This window comes from Lissotriton vulgaris, chromosome 8 (assembly GCF_964263255.1).
Source record: "Lissotriton vulgaris chromosome 8, aLisVul1.2, whole genome shotgun sequence".
Classification (NCBI taxonomy): Eukaryota; Metazoa; Chordata; class Amphibia; order Caudata; family Salamandridae; genus Lissotriton; species Lissotriton vulgaris.
The window spans coordinates 931,728,121-931,743,918 of NC_141696.1; positions in this window are offsets into that span (position 1 = coordinate 931,728,121).

Genomic DNA, 15,798 nt, shown 5'->3' on the forward strand with positions numbered 1-15,798 from the left:
AACAACCTATGCCTCACATTCTCGATTTAATATCACACTCCTGCTCTGGTTCTTTAACACTCCTAAGAATGTGGTGATTGTCTCAATCAATCAATTAATCAGCATTTATACAGCATAGAACTGTCACCCCTAAGAGTATATGGGCGCCAAGGCGGCCAGGACTTCCTGAAGTCAGCCAGTGAGGGTGGTGTTTGGAGGTGGAGGAGCATTTCATTTCAGGACTTGGAGGCGATGTATGAGATGGAGCGATCTCTGCTGTGACTGCGACTGATGGAGGAGTGTGTGCTAGGGCAACTGAGGCAAGGTGCAGGGGTCTTGAGGGTAGATTGAATTTTAGTCGGTGTCTGATGTAGGATGGTCCTTGGCCATGAAGAGCTTTGTAGGCATGCGTGAGGATCATGAAGTGACATCTTTTCTGGATGGGGAGCCAGTGGAGGTTTCCGAGGTGAGCAGTGATGTGGGTTCATTTGGGGAGGTCCAGGATGATTCTGGCTGCAGTGTTCTGTATGGTTTAGAGTATTTTGAGGAGCATGGTGGAGACTCCGGTGTAGAGAGTGTTGCTGAAGTTGAGGTGGATGGTGATGAGGGCCTCTGTAACAGTATTTCTGGTGCTGATTGCGATCCATCTGAAGATGCTGCGCAGCATGTGCAGATTGTGGAAGCAGGAGGAGGCAACTGCGTTGACTTGTCATTTCATGGTCAGTTGGGTGTCGAGGAGGATGTTGAGGTTGCATGCATGGTCACTTGATGTGGAAGCAGGTCCGAGTTCTGCTGACCAACAACCATGGTACCATGTGGAGGTGTTCTTCCCAAAGATCAGTACTTTTGTTTTGTCAGAGTTGAGTTTGAGGCAGCTGTCTCTCATCCATTTGGCTATGTTGGTCATGGCATTGCAGAAGATGGTTTTGGCACTGGAGGGGTACTCGGTGAGTGAGAAGATTGGTTGATTGCTGTCTACGTTGGTGATTATGTCGAGTCCATAGGATTTTATGACGTCTGTGAGGGAGGTCATGTACAGATGAGTTGAGGGGACGCTCCTAGGGGTACATTGCATATGATGTCCTTGGGTGTGGAGATGAAGGGAGGTAGTTGAATGCTCTGTGTGTGTCCTGTGAGGAAGGAGGCAATCCATTTGAGGGTGTTTAGCTGTATGCGGATGCAGTAGAGTCTGTGGATGTGGCGGGAGACGGTGAAGAATGCATCAGAGAGGTCAAGGAGTATCAGGGCCACAGTTTCTCCATGGTCAAGGAGAGTTCTGATGTCATCTGTGGCAGCGATCATCGCTGTCTCAGTGCTGTGGTTCCATGAGGTGTTTCTGTTCCAGGTATTCAGAGGACTGTTTCTTGATGGCTTTCTCAAGTACTTCACTATGGGTCAGCCAAGGGTTTCTCTAGAAGGGGTCTTGATCCAGCGACGTACTAACAACAGATACACCAATACCAAATACTCACCTGGGCCCATAAACACACACTATTGAGTAAACCGCTGGAGTCAAAGTTTTATGATTTTCCACACTTCCATTATTTTTTTACTCTTAAACAACCTTTCACTGATCAAAATGTTCTTTCCCCTGGTCGATGGAGCATTAGTTAAACTAGTTGATGGTGAAAATTTACTTAATTCTAACTTTTATACATTGAAGTAAATAACCACAAACTCGGGTAAGTGTCAAGTCTTTATCTAAATTAATTTCATGTGAACCACTTCAAAGTACAGTACAGTCACCGTCACTCATAAGAGAAAATTCACTTAATCAAATCATCAACACCTACTTCAAAATCACAATGACTTATGCTCGGAAAGGAGAGGACAGAGAGAAAAGAACATCTGTAAATTCACAAAATTAAAATTACCTAGGATGGTGTGAAGACCAGACCCCTGGCCAAAGGGCTGGTAAGGGTCCCTCAGGATTGTTCAGGAGACAATGACTTCAATAAAGGATTCAGGACAGGCTAGATGACCTCTCTGGAATACCGACAAAAGCGTTGCACCCCTCTCTGACACTTTCTTCCTCCTCGAGATTTGTCTGCGATCTTCTTTCTAATCCTAATAATTTAGGATATCAGGCTCTGCATTTGATTCTTCATCAGCATCTTACATCATCTCTCCCAGCATCACCTGCTACACTGACAGCATCACGAGCTCTGCAGCATTCCGTATCGACATCTCACTAACTAACTAAAAACGACCTCAATTGTACCTTTTCGTTCCTTATGTACCACCATTATTTGTTTCAATATCATAAAAATACTGAATATGATTCGTCAGGCAAGGGGAGAAGACTAGCCCTTTCGTTAAAAACCCATCCCCTTAATTTTTGTTCATATTTTATTTTCCCACCCACATTCACATCACATCTGCAACAAATGTTTAACTTGAACATGTGGTCCAATTCATTTAGGTTTTTCACTACCGGTTCTCAGGCTTCGGGCAGACTGTGACCTTGTACCCTTCTCGAACCACATGTCATTCTTCCGGGTTGACTTTCAGGGCCCATGCGCAAATGTCACATAGCTCAGCTCACTCCAGACATACACAAGAGTCCCAAATGCGCTCCAGTGATAAAGTGAGAAAGACAGATGTTACTTTCAAGAGTAAATGGTTTCACTGTATACCACCCATCTCTATTCTATCCCAATGCATTTGATAATTCTTTCCCCGCGTTAGCATTAGTAAATTCACTCCATTTAGTTACAAGCAAGCATATGCAAAGCACGCAAATCTTCAAGACTCACTGGGGTAGATGTATCAACATACCCCTTTGTGATTTCTAAATAGCGATTTTTAAGGAATCGCTATTTAGAAATCGCAAAATGGGATGTATGTAAAAAATCGTTATTTTTTAGCGATTTCTTAATCTTCCTTATTTGCGAATTCGCAATTTGCGAATACGCAATTAAGGAATAATTTCCAATTCATTCCTATGGGCCAGGAGGCCCATAGGAATTATTGTGAAATTAATCTCAATTTGCGATTCGCAATTTGCAACTCGCAAATTGAGAATAAGTTCAAGGGTGCAGGGGTGTCTAAAGAACACCCTACTGCACCCCTGAAATGTACATGTGTGTGCATATGGCGCACATACATGCCCTATGGGCATGTGTGTGCGTCACATGCCACCTTCAAAAATGCCAAATTGTGCATTTTTCAAAGAATTAGCAAATTAACATCAACTACAAGTTGGTGTTAATTTGCGATTTCTTAAACAAAATTCGCAATTGAAAAATGCTACATACATAGCATTTAAGGAATTGCAAAATTGCGATTCCTTAAATGCTATGGCAAAATAAGGAATCGCACATTTTTGTGATTCCTTACTTTGCGAATTTTTGATGCATGCCAAAACATGCAAATAGACCGTTTGCGATTCGCAAACGGCTTGATACATCTAGGCCACTATTAGTACCTTCTGCTCATGTGCAAGAATTTCCTACCAAGAGACAGCTCGTCATACTGCGTAGATGCAGTTGACTTATGCGCAATAAAGATTTCCCGTTTAAAGCCATTTTAGAAATTTGTTCAAGTTATTTGCGTTAGTAAACACATATGCAAGCTTCTCAAACCCCCATTTTTATGTGGTGCACATTAGTTTTACACAATACACATTTAATCACATGTTAAGGAACTTTAATGAGAGGATTGCTTCAGAGCAAGTCTCTTATCTCTGAGTCCTTGCTCCATTAATCACCTCTCTGGTGGCATTTTGAGCCATCACAAATTTACCCATCCCAATCAGATGCCAACTTTAGCATATCTCAATTTCTTTTCCTCCCTTTTCGTTCATAATCTCTTCTTTATTTTCCAAATCTTTCATCCTTTTATATAACTTTCCTTTCATTTCCTCCATCTGAATCTCCTCATACTTCCTTTTCATTCCTTTTCCATTCACTTTGTATCTTCCTTTACTTTTGTTTCTGCAACATTTACACCATACCATTATTGTTAAAACTATTATTGTTATACCAACTAACAGAAGAACTATTTGACCTAAAACATGTTTTCCTAAATCAGTAAGCCAAGTCTCTATTGAAAAAATACTCTTTGTTAGTCTTTCCCATACACTGTCAACCTCCAGTGGTTTCAAATCTTCATGAAGTTCTGTAATATTCTTAATATACCCTCTGACTTCCCTACTTTTAGCAGGTATTTTACAGATTCCACCTTCCTTTGCCAACAATAGATCAAGCGCAAGTCAATTTTGTAAAATCATAGACCGAATCGCAACCATTTCCGTATTAATCATCAAGAAACCCCCAGAAGTATAAGTCGAAAGATAATCAACTACTATTGACAACTGACCAATTCTATGTGAATTTAGGATGACTCCCACTGAAGATATCAATGCACCAAATATATCGCCTATTATTTCTGAAAAACTAGCTCTCTTTCTTCCTGTTAGTTCATTAGAGTTTTCATTGCTTCCATTGAATCATTTTACATGGTATATTTTCTGAAATACTATCCCAAAGAAGCAACTTCCGTACCACCGTGCAGGCAGCTTATAGTAAGCATTATTCCCACACGCGTAGTAAACCACAGAAAATACCCAACCTCCCAAAATTAGGAAGTTTTGTTTACATTCACTGGAAACAATACATGCTTTATTATATTCACTCTTTAACCTGGGAAAAATCCATCCCCAGGACCAGCGGCAACCATCCCTAGTGCTAAACCTGTCATCTATTACTCTTTCCCCAGCCCAGGAACAACTACTTAACAAGGGACTTGGGTTTGTTCCCACAAATCATCTTGACCTTTTTCAACTACGTCAAGATGTTGCAGTATGTTTCCGCAATGTGCGGTTTTTAAGACAAGGAATTTGTGGACCCCCATAGAGGAGATACCACCTTTCATCCTAAATCCACACTTACTCCTCAACTATCATTTCATCCTCCGGAGGTGGCGACCTTCGAGCAGGCAGTAATCAATGATTAGGAGAAACTGAGCATGTCCCAGTCTGGTCCATCTTTTTCTAACATTTCTAATCTGGAAAAACAGCTATAAAAGAACTGATGGATTGTACAGAAATTATCCTGTAGCCAGCCGATAAAGGCAGTGCAACAGTGGTATTGGATAGGAACACTTACAATGAAAAATGCACCCAACTTTTGGCAGATGAGAGAAATTACTCTAGTCTTACAGGGGAACCAACGGAGGACATCACTAGGGAGATTGTGACAGTGATGGAAGAAGCGACATCCAATGATTGGACTTCGGAACATGAGGTGGACTTTCTGGTTAACAAACAGCCCAAAACCCCCCAATTTGACATCCTCCCTAAGATTCACAAACCAGTGAGACCCCCTCCAGGGAGACCTATTGTCTCCGGGATGGGGTCTCTACTGGAACCCCTGTCACAATTTTGTGATTTCTTTTTGAGCCCCCTGGTTCAGAAGCTCCCTGCTTATCTGAGAGACAGCGTGGATATTCTGAACATTCTTAAAGACATGTCATTTGACCCGGAGACGTAATACCTCATAACCTTGATATCGAGGCCTTGTATACTAACATCCCTCAGAGGAAAACTCTCCGGGTCCTAGAGGATATTCTGGTCCAGGAGAAATGGCACTATCAGACACCCAGGGCCTTTATTTTACATATTACGGAAATTGCCCTTACAAACAATGTCTTTGAACATGCGGGTACCCTATATCTTCAAACTCATGGTACCTTCATGGGCAGCGTTTTCGCGCCAAGTTTGGCAGGCCTCTATGTGGGAGCCTTTGAGCGGGCATTCATCTATGATAATGCTTGCCCATGGGGTACACATTTGAGACTGTGGGGTCGTTATATCGACTACGTCCTGATTATTTGGAGAGGGGATAAACCTTCAGTGGATTCATTCTTGTACTGGCTGAATGCTATTAATCCTTTGCTGCATTTTACTTCTACGATTACTAAGACCAGCCTTCCGTTCCTGGATTTAGTTTTTGAACCCAGGGACGGCCTAATACACACAAAAGTGTATCATATGCAAACTGACAAGAATACCTTATTAGCTTTCAACAGTTTCCATCCCAGATCATTACGGGAGAATTTAAACGTTGGATAATTCTTCCGCATATGAAGAAATTGTTCAGAACGAAGTGATTTCACTAAAGAGACATCCCTCTTAACACAAAAACTTACAGAAAGGGGGTATCCGCCGAGGATAATTAAGAGGGCCAAGAAAAGGGCATCTAATGTGGACCAAGAATACTTTCTGACCAAGACCACGACAATAGGAGTCAAAAAACGTGTATTTGTATCTACATTCAGTACTTCCTCCCAACAAGTAAGAAGAACAGTACTGAAAAATTAGAGGATACTTAATTCTGGCAGCCTGGTGATGGAAAAACCATTGTTCTCATTTCGGCATAGCCAGAACCCTAAAGACCTTCTGATCCACACAAACCCCAGGGTACCACACACTTTGGGCCAAAGGGCAACTGCGACTGGGCTACCACCTGTTGTTGGCCACTTCAGATGCGGATCATGCAGTGTGTGCCACCTCACCGCTGACACCAAATGCTTTGACCTGGGGATACCCACGCCCTGGGAACAAAAAGGACACACAAATTGTAATTCACTGGGAGTGATTTATTTAATTACTTGTCCCTGTAATAAACAATATGTAGGAATGACCAACAGGAAGGTGAAGACCCGCATCACGGAACATCGGAGCACGATTAGATGTGGCAGATCTAATACGAGCTAACAACACACTTTAGTGAGGCAGGTCACACCCCAGATGACCTGAGATGGAAAGTTATTGAAAAACCTTACCTACAGACATGAGATGGGAAAAGAGCCCTATTTTTGCTTGAACAAAAATGGGTGTTCCGCCTCAAGAGCCATCTGTACGGCCTCAATGATGATATACCCCGGCACTCTTTAAGTAGATAAACATGAGTCTGAGAATGGTCCCTTTATCTTCCATGCTTGTACCCTGACTTTAGATAAATCTCAGACAGGATTATGCCCTGAAGGTTCCCATAAGATGACTGGATGGGCCTTGCGCTGTTTGTAGACCCTTTGATTGTACGGCACATATACGTATATACCGAGTTTACACTCACTTTAGGGTTAAGAATTAAGCTCCTTTGAAGATACCAGTCCTTTCATCACCTTCGACTAAGACGGATAGCATAGCTTATGACTGCCCCACACCGTAAGCCCGATATCTGCTACTTGGATCATTGTGTCCCGCTCATGACGGCGGTCCACATAGATTTGAAAAATGTAAAGTGCGTATTATAACAAGGATCGTGAATTAATGACCATAGAGGGTTATATCTGGAAAAGAGCTCGACAATATTTATTTGGCAAACGCTAGAGGGACTACATTTTCCATGTTCCATTCGCTTTGTGGGGATACCGCGCATGCGCCGGATGACGGTAACGTGCATGCGACGTCTCAGACACGGAAGCAATGGTGTACGGGCTTATAATGGCATCCTCGCTACTTTACCTTTATCTCCGCGGCGTCAGTAACAGGGGCACTAATGGTGACGGAGATTTCCACCGGAACAGTAAGATGCGCATGATAGTGTCTGAGTGCGGGGGTGATTTGTGTAAGCATGGGCGGAAAATCCGTTCCACTCGCTGATTTTCGGTAAATTCGCAATCCGCGATATTGGCGAATTTCCCGTAAAATCCGCGAGCGGAACGGATTGGGTCAAAAGTTCAAGCTGACTTTTTGTAACTATTTTAGAATGGCGCCGGCAAGCTGCCAGAGCCTCTAAAATAGTTACAAAAAGTCAGCTTCAACAGGAAGCACTAATAGATAAAGTAAAGCAGGTGCTAGAGTTGAATCTCAAATTCAGTTACACAATCATTAATCACCCCAAACTTGGGGTGATTAATGACTGTGTAACTTAATTTGACCTTCAACTCAAGCACCTGCTATACTTTATCTATTAGTACTTCCTGTTGAAGCTGACTTATGGCTGAGGGCAGAAGGGCACAACTGAGAAACAAAGATCCTCACAAGGAATCGTGTGAGGGACAGACAATGAACAAGTGAGGGATGGTGAAGGACACACACAGAATGTTGGTTAGGAAGAACCCTCACTCATTAACCTGGTGGTGACATGCTTCATCATCGGGTTCCCATTGGAAGGACCTAGCTTCCTCCCAGTGTGCTTCAACGCCTGTTTACAGCGGAGCTGGTTCTTGTGTGTGTTGAAGTGATAAGAATAACCTAATTGTGCTCAGTGAAGTGCAAAAAAAGGGGGGAAGAAAAAAAAAATGCTAGATAGTGACTGCCAATTATTTTATTATTAGTCCAACCAGCACTGGTTAAAAACAAGTGATGAGTGGAATCCTGGGGAAAGTCTCAATCCGGGCTGCGGTGGTGAATGGTTAGGTAACCTGCGGAGAGTCGCCTGCGATGAACAAACGCGGCGTGAAGACAACCCCCCACTGCACTGCCCATGTAAAGCGACATATTGACGCCCCTTGTATTTGGCCCCAGCAAATTGCTGAGTGTACCTCACTACGTCTTTTGCCGTGAGTATACTTAAGTAAAGTAATACTTTTTTAACCTTTTTCACACTAATATCCTCACGGTTGGATGCACCTTAGTGAGTGCAGACCGCCGGTGGATCACACTACTGGTCCTTATGAATGCTGAGCGACTCGGGCTCTGTTAGCAGAAACATGTTGACCAAATTTATTCCAATATCTATTGAGGACTAGGGGTCTCTACTAATTGAGACTTTCAATTGGATTCCCCAGGATTCCACTCATCACTTGTTTTTAACCAGTGCTGGTTGGACTGATAATAAAATAATTGGCAGTCACAATCTAGCATTTTTTATTTCTTCCCCCCTTTTTTTGCACTTCACTGAGCACAATTGGGTTATTCTTATCACCTCAACACACACAAGAACCAGCTGCGCTGTAAACAGGTGTTGAAGCTCACTGGGAGGACGCGAGGTCCTTCCAGTGGGAACCCGATGATGAAGCATGTCACCACCAGGTTGGTGAATGAGGGTTCTTCCTAACCAACAATCTGTGTGTGTCCTTCACCGTCCCTCACTTGTTCATTGTCTGTCCCTCACACGATTCCTTGTGAGGATCTTTGTTTCTCAGTTGTGTCACTCTCCTGTTGTTTATTAATAGTAGAACTAGGGGTAAGAGAGTGAATACCTTTACCCTTACTTTCTTGTTGTTTGATTGTGAGGGCAGAAGGGCACAAAGTGGGACAGAGGGCATGAGTTAGGCAGAGGGCAGAAGGGCACAGAAACCAGTGGGGCAGAGGGCAAAAGGGCACAAACAAGAGTGGGGCAGAGGGCAGAAAGGCACAAAAACAAATGGTACAGAGGGCAGAAGGGCATAAAAAACGAGAAGGTGGCAGTGATAAACAAGGCAAAAAAAAACCCGCGAACACTCAAAGCGCCCCGCGAATACGCAAAGTTCCCTGCGAACACGCAAAAATAAAAAATCCGCAAATTTGCGCGAATTCACGAATTTTGCGGATTGCGAATTTGCAAATCTGCAAATTCGCGGATCGCAAGTTCGCAAAATTCGCCGATGCTTAGATTTGTGTAGATGCTCCCATTTACATACTCGGGGCATCATTGGCAGTAAGTTGTTAAGACTACCTACTTACTTTGAATGAGTGGTACGTGTACGGTAGTTGCTGGGGGCAGGCCCTGGGATGCCAATTTCGGGGAACGTATTTATGAAACATTCCTGATCTTGTGAGAGTGTTAGCGACGCCCATATGTGAGAATGATATAGCGCCCACCACAGTAATATATTATTAAGCACGGGGGCATTCATTTTTACTCAATAGACTTTAAACACCTCTTGGTGCTTTGTGAAATGGCATACCTAGCCCTACAAAGGGACCTGTTGGGAGCTAGAAGAAAGTGCAATCATGTGTATAACGGTGGGTACAGCTATACCAGCGTTCCGCATTTTTAGTTTTTGTTTGTATTTTTTCATAATACAGGTTGTGTTCCTTGGAACTTCACCCCCCTGACGTCATTTTGAGTTTAATCATACAATAAACTTGGTGATTTTGTACGAGGTGTGACTATGGGTGAGGATATTCAATCTTGGGGACAGATATGGTATTTAAAATATAATTTGATTACTACTTTGGATGTCGTTTATCTCTCCGCAGTGTATGTATCCTGTGTTGGCGGAATTCCCTCCACATGGGTAAGAGTGATTAATTAAATATATTATTACCTCCTTACCAACTGATTAAGGTAAGGGGGTTTTTCATGGGACTGGGACAGTCAGACGTCCTGAAGAAGACCGATGTGACCTACTAATTGAAGGCACGTTTAGGTCAAAACATGTTTGCTCCAGCAGTTTAGGAGGGGTGTTATAGGTTCCTTCTTTAACACCACCTTCCGTGATTTATTATTTTTAATCCTGAACGTGGAACCTACAAATAAAGGCATATCAGGTATCCATGAGCCAGTTTTAATCTCACCATTTTGACAGCAGTTTTCTGTTCTATCACTGTACCCAGTCCGGAACTGACACATCTTGTTGTGAACACTGTTGTCACTTCCCGTTTTGTGGTTTGTCTTTGTGTTTTATGTTTCCCCTCCCTGTGCTCCGCTCTGTACGTCGCTTCGCCAGGGCGTTGCAGCAGACCCGATGATGAAGCATGTCACACACATTTGTGTGTGAGGGAGGGCAGTTCTTTCAAGCATACAACTATGTCACTGCTTGTACTCCTCGTTATATATGTTCTTTTCCTCTCTACCCCTTTAATATGTGTATTATGTCGACTTTAGGAGGTTCGGGGTGGTAGAGTAGTTATCTGACCCTCTCCCCTCATTTGTCTGAGACAAATATCCTTCATTCCCAGACCATGGAGGTACATGGGTTTTCTATTCAGCAGCCTTCATTTGGATATCCTGTCTCCTTTCCTCAACTAAATTCAAAAACATGTTCTCGTCTTCATGTAATGTACATGTTAAATTATTCTTGTGAGCCTAGACTAAATCTATTGATTTCATTGTTAATAAAAATTCACCCATAAACTGTTCATCCTGACTACTAAGTACTGGGTTCATATTCTTTCAAATAGGAAGTTCTGAAAATACTACATCTAAGTTTGAATAATAACACTGAAGTTTTCCTGTTGCATAAAACAGATTTCCTAAAACACCAGGGGCCAGATGTAGGTGGCCGTCTGAGGCCATTTCCTGAGCGGTAACAGCCGATTTTGGCCGTTACCGATCGGTAAATGGGTGACAGGTATGTAGGGGGCATTATTTTACCGAATCGGTAAAATTACCGAATCAGTAATTTTACTGATTCGGTAAAATAAAAATTCAGTAATTATACCGATTCTGAGGCACCCAGATGTAGGTGGGACTCTTCAGAGTCCCAGAGGCCTTACAGAATCGGTATTTTACCATCAAATCCAATTTGATGGTAAAATACCGATTCTGGTGTGCATGCACATGTGTGCATGCACACCTATGCCATGTGACAGGCAGACCTGCCCTTAGGGCATGTATGCCTGCCACATGGCACCCGAGCCTGTTTTGGGGGTGCCAGAGGGTGTCAAAGTGACACCCCCTGCACCCTTGTGAAAATCGGTATTTACCGATTCGGTAAATACCGAATCGGTAATGCCCATTCATTCCTATGGGCTTCAAAGCCCATAGGAATGAATGGGCATTACCGATTTGGTATTTACCAAATCCGTAAATACGGAATTCTTCCGATTCGGTATTCCAGCACATCTGTAATACCTACATATCCACCCCTTAGATTTACCGATTTTTAATTACCGAATCGGTAAAATTCGATAATTAAAAATCGGTAAATCTATTTTACCTACATCTGGCCCTACATGATTTACCATATGTTAAAGGTAAGTGGTGATATGTAACTCCTTCTGATACTGAAGCTGGTACTTTCATACAAACCTAACAATCACTAATCTCCATTGTATTTACATATTGAAATAACAACTTGGTGAAAACAATTAAAGATGTGTCATTATCTGATTTTGTGTGATGTACATCTATCTCATCTGCTGTTTCTAATTCTACTCAATCTCCTTTCATGGTAGCTGTTTTATCATTAGTATCTGTATCTTTCTTTCTATTTGTTATCATCAAATAAGGAACTGCTACTATTAGAAATAGCTATACTGAAATCACTAATAAAATGCTACCTATGCACACTCTACAGCATTTTTGAGTACAACTTCGTTTTGGTCATTCAGTAACCCTGTCTTTAGCCATTTTAGTCTAAGAAGATTACTTTTCTTTTCTTTTCTTTACCTGTAAATTCAAACTTTTGGTTTTCAAGAAAGCCTCACTTTCCCTTCATCAATCTGTGCCTTCTTTTGTCTCTTGACTCAAATCCAAATTTTCTAATTCTTCCAATATTACATAGGTCCACTCAGGACTTGTTGAATTTATTGTTCAAAATTCTCAGTCTTGGACTTCTTTGAGTGGTTTTCACAATCAACTGCTTAGACATTTGTTTTTCTCAGATAGTATCTTAATCTTTTGACTCCACCTGGCCTGTTGTCAGCTTTTCTGACCCTTTTAACTTGTACTGCACTTTCACCCTCTTCGTCTTTCTCTAGAGCTCTTTTATTTTTGTTATGTTTAGGCACATTCTGTTCATCCTCTTCTTCAGAGTCACTCTCTACCTGTTCCTGTTCAGGTCTTAGATGTGTTGTTTCGTTCACCTGAACTTGTTCTTCTTCCTCTTTCTGGTCCTGTTCAGGTCTTATTTCAAATTGATCTTCTTCTGCCTTAACTGTTCTTCTTCTCCTAACTGATCCTGTTCAGGTCTTAATACAATTGACTCTTCTGCTGCATGAACATGTTCTTCTATTCCTGCCTGCCCTTGCTCAGGGTCTTTGGAATGTCTGTTTGCCTGAGTGTGTTCTTCTTTCCCTGTTTGGTCCTGCTCAGAGTCTCGAGAAACCTTGTTCACTTCTTCCTGAGCGTATTTTTCTATACCTGTCTGGTCCTCACTACTTTCCTGTCTCTCTAATCTTGTTCTTCTTCTTGTTTGAATAACAACTTTAGGTATATCAATCACTGGTATTCAGCCCTCCTGACTTGTGCTCAGTTGTTCCTCGTCTATTCTTTCAGAATCTATCACTCTAGAATCTTTGACTTCACAACCTTTAGCTATTTCAACTGGTTTGTTCAGTTGTTGTTCTTTTTCAATGGGGCCTGGAACCTTTTTGGTATGACTGGCATGAATCCAATTGGGCAAACCTGCACACTTCACTGCTGTACTAGTAACTAGTATGACTTGGCGTGGTTCATCCCACATGGGTTCTAAGCACGATTTTCTAGCGTGTTTCTTCACTACCACCCAGTCTACAGTATTTAAATCATGCACTTGTTCTGACTGCCTGCAACTGCGTCTTCTCCAACCTGGTGAGAAACAGAACCCAATAGGTCAGACAATTTTTTGCAATAATCCAACACCAGATCATGAGTTATATTCATCAATTTGTGACCAGGAATAAATGCTTGCATCATTGCCCTTCCCATGAGTATTTTGTGGAGACTCAATCCTGTTTTTCTGGCAGGAATACTTCGGAGTCCCATCAAAACAAAAGGCAATGCATCTGGCCATTTCAATGATGTGAATGCACACACTTTACTTAACCTTGACTTGATTGTGCCATTTAATTGCTCAACCACTCCGGAGCCTCTGGGCGGTATGCACAGTGCAGTTTTTGCTCAATTTTGAATACTTTACAGATTAGACAAATTTATTTATTATTAAAATGAGGTCCTCTAACTGATTCCAAAGTGACTGGAAACCCAGAACGAGGTATCAACTCCCTCAACAGTAGTTTAGCAACTGTATGGTTGTCATTTCATCTCGTGGGGTATGCTTCCATCCATCGTGAAAACAGGCACACTATGACAAGGACATACTTAATTCCATTGCTTGGAGGCAACTGTCTAAAATCAAGCTGTAGTCTTGTGAATGGTCCTTCTGTCTTTCCAATTTTTCTCCAACTGACCACTGTTTTCCTGCCTGGATTTTGCTGTTGACAAATTAGCATCTTTGGCAAAGGCTCTCTGCAAATACCCTAAACTTTGGATTGCACCAATTCTGTCTGAATATTTTGATCATGGCATCCCTACCAACATGTGTGTCTGCATGATGCATGCTTGCCATTTGAGAGAGTAAGCAATCTGGCATGACTGGCCTGCCATCAGTGTACACCCATACATCATCCTCTGTTCTTTCACAACCTGATTTTATCCAGTTTTCCTTTTTGCTTACCTCAACTTCATCCTGCAACTGTCTTACCTCATCCCATGTTTCTAAAGTTGAGAAAAACATAAGTTGGTAGATGATTTCACTTGTTTCACATTTTTTGTTTAACGCCATTGAGCAATCTGGTCAGCGTATCTCTTACCTGCCACCACATAGACATTCCCTGACTGGTGAGCAGCACACTTGACCACTGCTATTTCTTTTGGCAATTGTATTGCTCCCAACAATTCTTTCACATTTTTACCATTTCTGATAGGGGATCCTGAAGAAGTCAGAATTCCCCTCTGCATCCATAACTGGCCGAAGTCATGCATAACCCCAAAACTATATTGACTGTCCGTAAATATGGTCACGTTCCAATTTGTTCCCAATTTTGCATGCCTTTGTTAAGGCCACCAATTCAGCTACTTATAAAGACTTGACTCCAGGTGAACAGGATGCTTCACGAGCCCCAGATACCTTGCATACAGAGTATGTTGTACTGAGTCCTCTTCCCTCCATTCTTAGGCATTAGCCATATACAAATAGTTAATGATCTGGCTCTTTCAGGGGATCCTCTTTTATAAAAGGATGGGGCCTAATACACATCTCAGTCACATCCAAGCAATCATGATCTACTTCATATTTCACTTCTTCACAACATGGATCTGGTAATAGTGTGGCAGGATTTACCATTGTACACATAATCACTGTAACATTTTCTGCTCTAAGGATCACTCTTTCATACTTAGTCATCTATCTAGGGTTAATGTGCTGTGTACGAGTTCTTGTTTAAAGGATCTCAACTGAATGTGGGACATAAACTTTGACTGGATATCCCATCACAATTGACTCACTCTGCTCCAGACTCAAACAAGTAGCAGCTACTGCTTTTAAGCAGCCATGTAAAGCTGAAGCCACAGGGTCCAAAGTAGCAGAAAAATTTGCCACTGGACTTCGACTTAGTCCATGCCCTCTGAGTCAATACTGAAAGTACACAACTGTCTCTCTCACAACAGAACACTGCAAACTCTTTTGTTTAGTCAGGCATGCCTAAAGTGTGGGCCTCACAAAGACAATTTTGCAATTTCACAAATGCTTCCACACATTCATCGTTCCAGACAATTGGATCCTTCGCTCTTTTTCGTGGCATCTGAATCAATGGCTTTGTCAGCAGGCAAAACCCAACAATCCACTGCCGACAGTACTCAACCACTCCGAGAAACATTCTTATCTCCCTTTGCGTCTGTGGTAACTGCATTTGCTTGATTATCTTAATTCTCTCTGGGGTCACTGTTCTTGCTCCTCTTTTAATCTTATGGCCTAAATATCTAAATGCTTGTTGACGAAATTGCAACTTTTCTGGTAACACTTTGTGTCCTCCATCAGCCAAATGGTTCAGCAACGCAATGGAATCAGTAACACAATCTTCTCGAGAATTTGATGCCACTAATAGTTCATCAATGTATTGTACCAGGACTGAATTTCTGGGCATGACTAATTTCTCCAGACCCTTTTTCAGAATTTGATAAAAAATCGAGGGACTCTCAGTATACCGTTGAGGAACTTGGCACCATGCCAAGATACGGT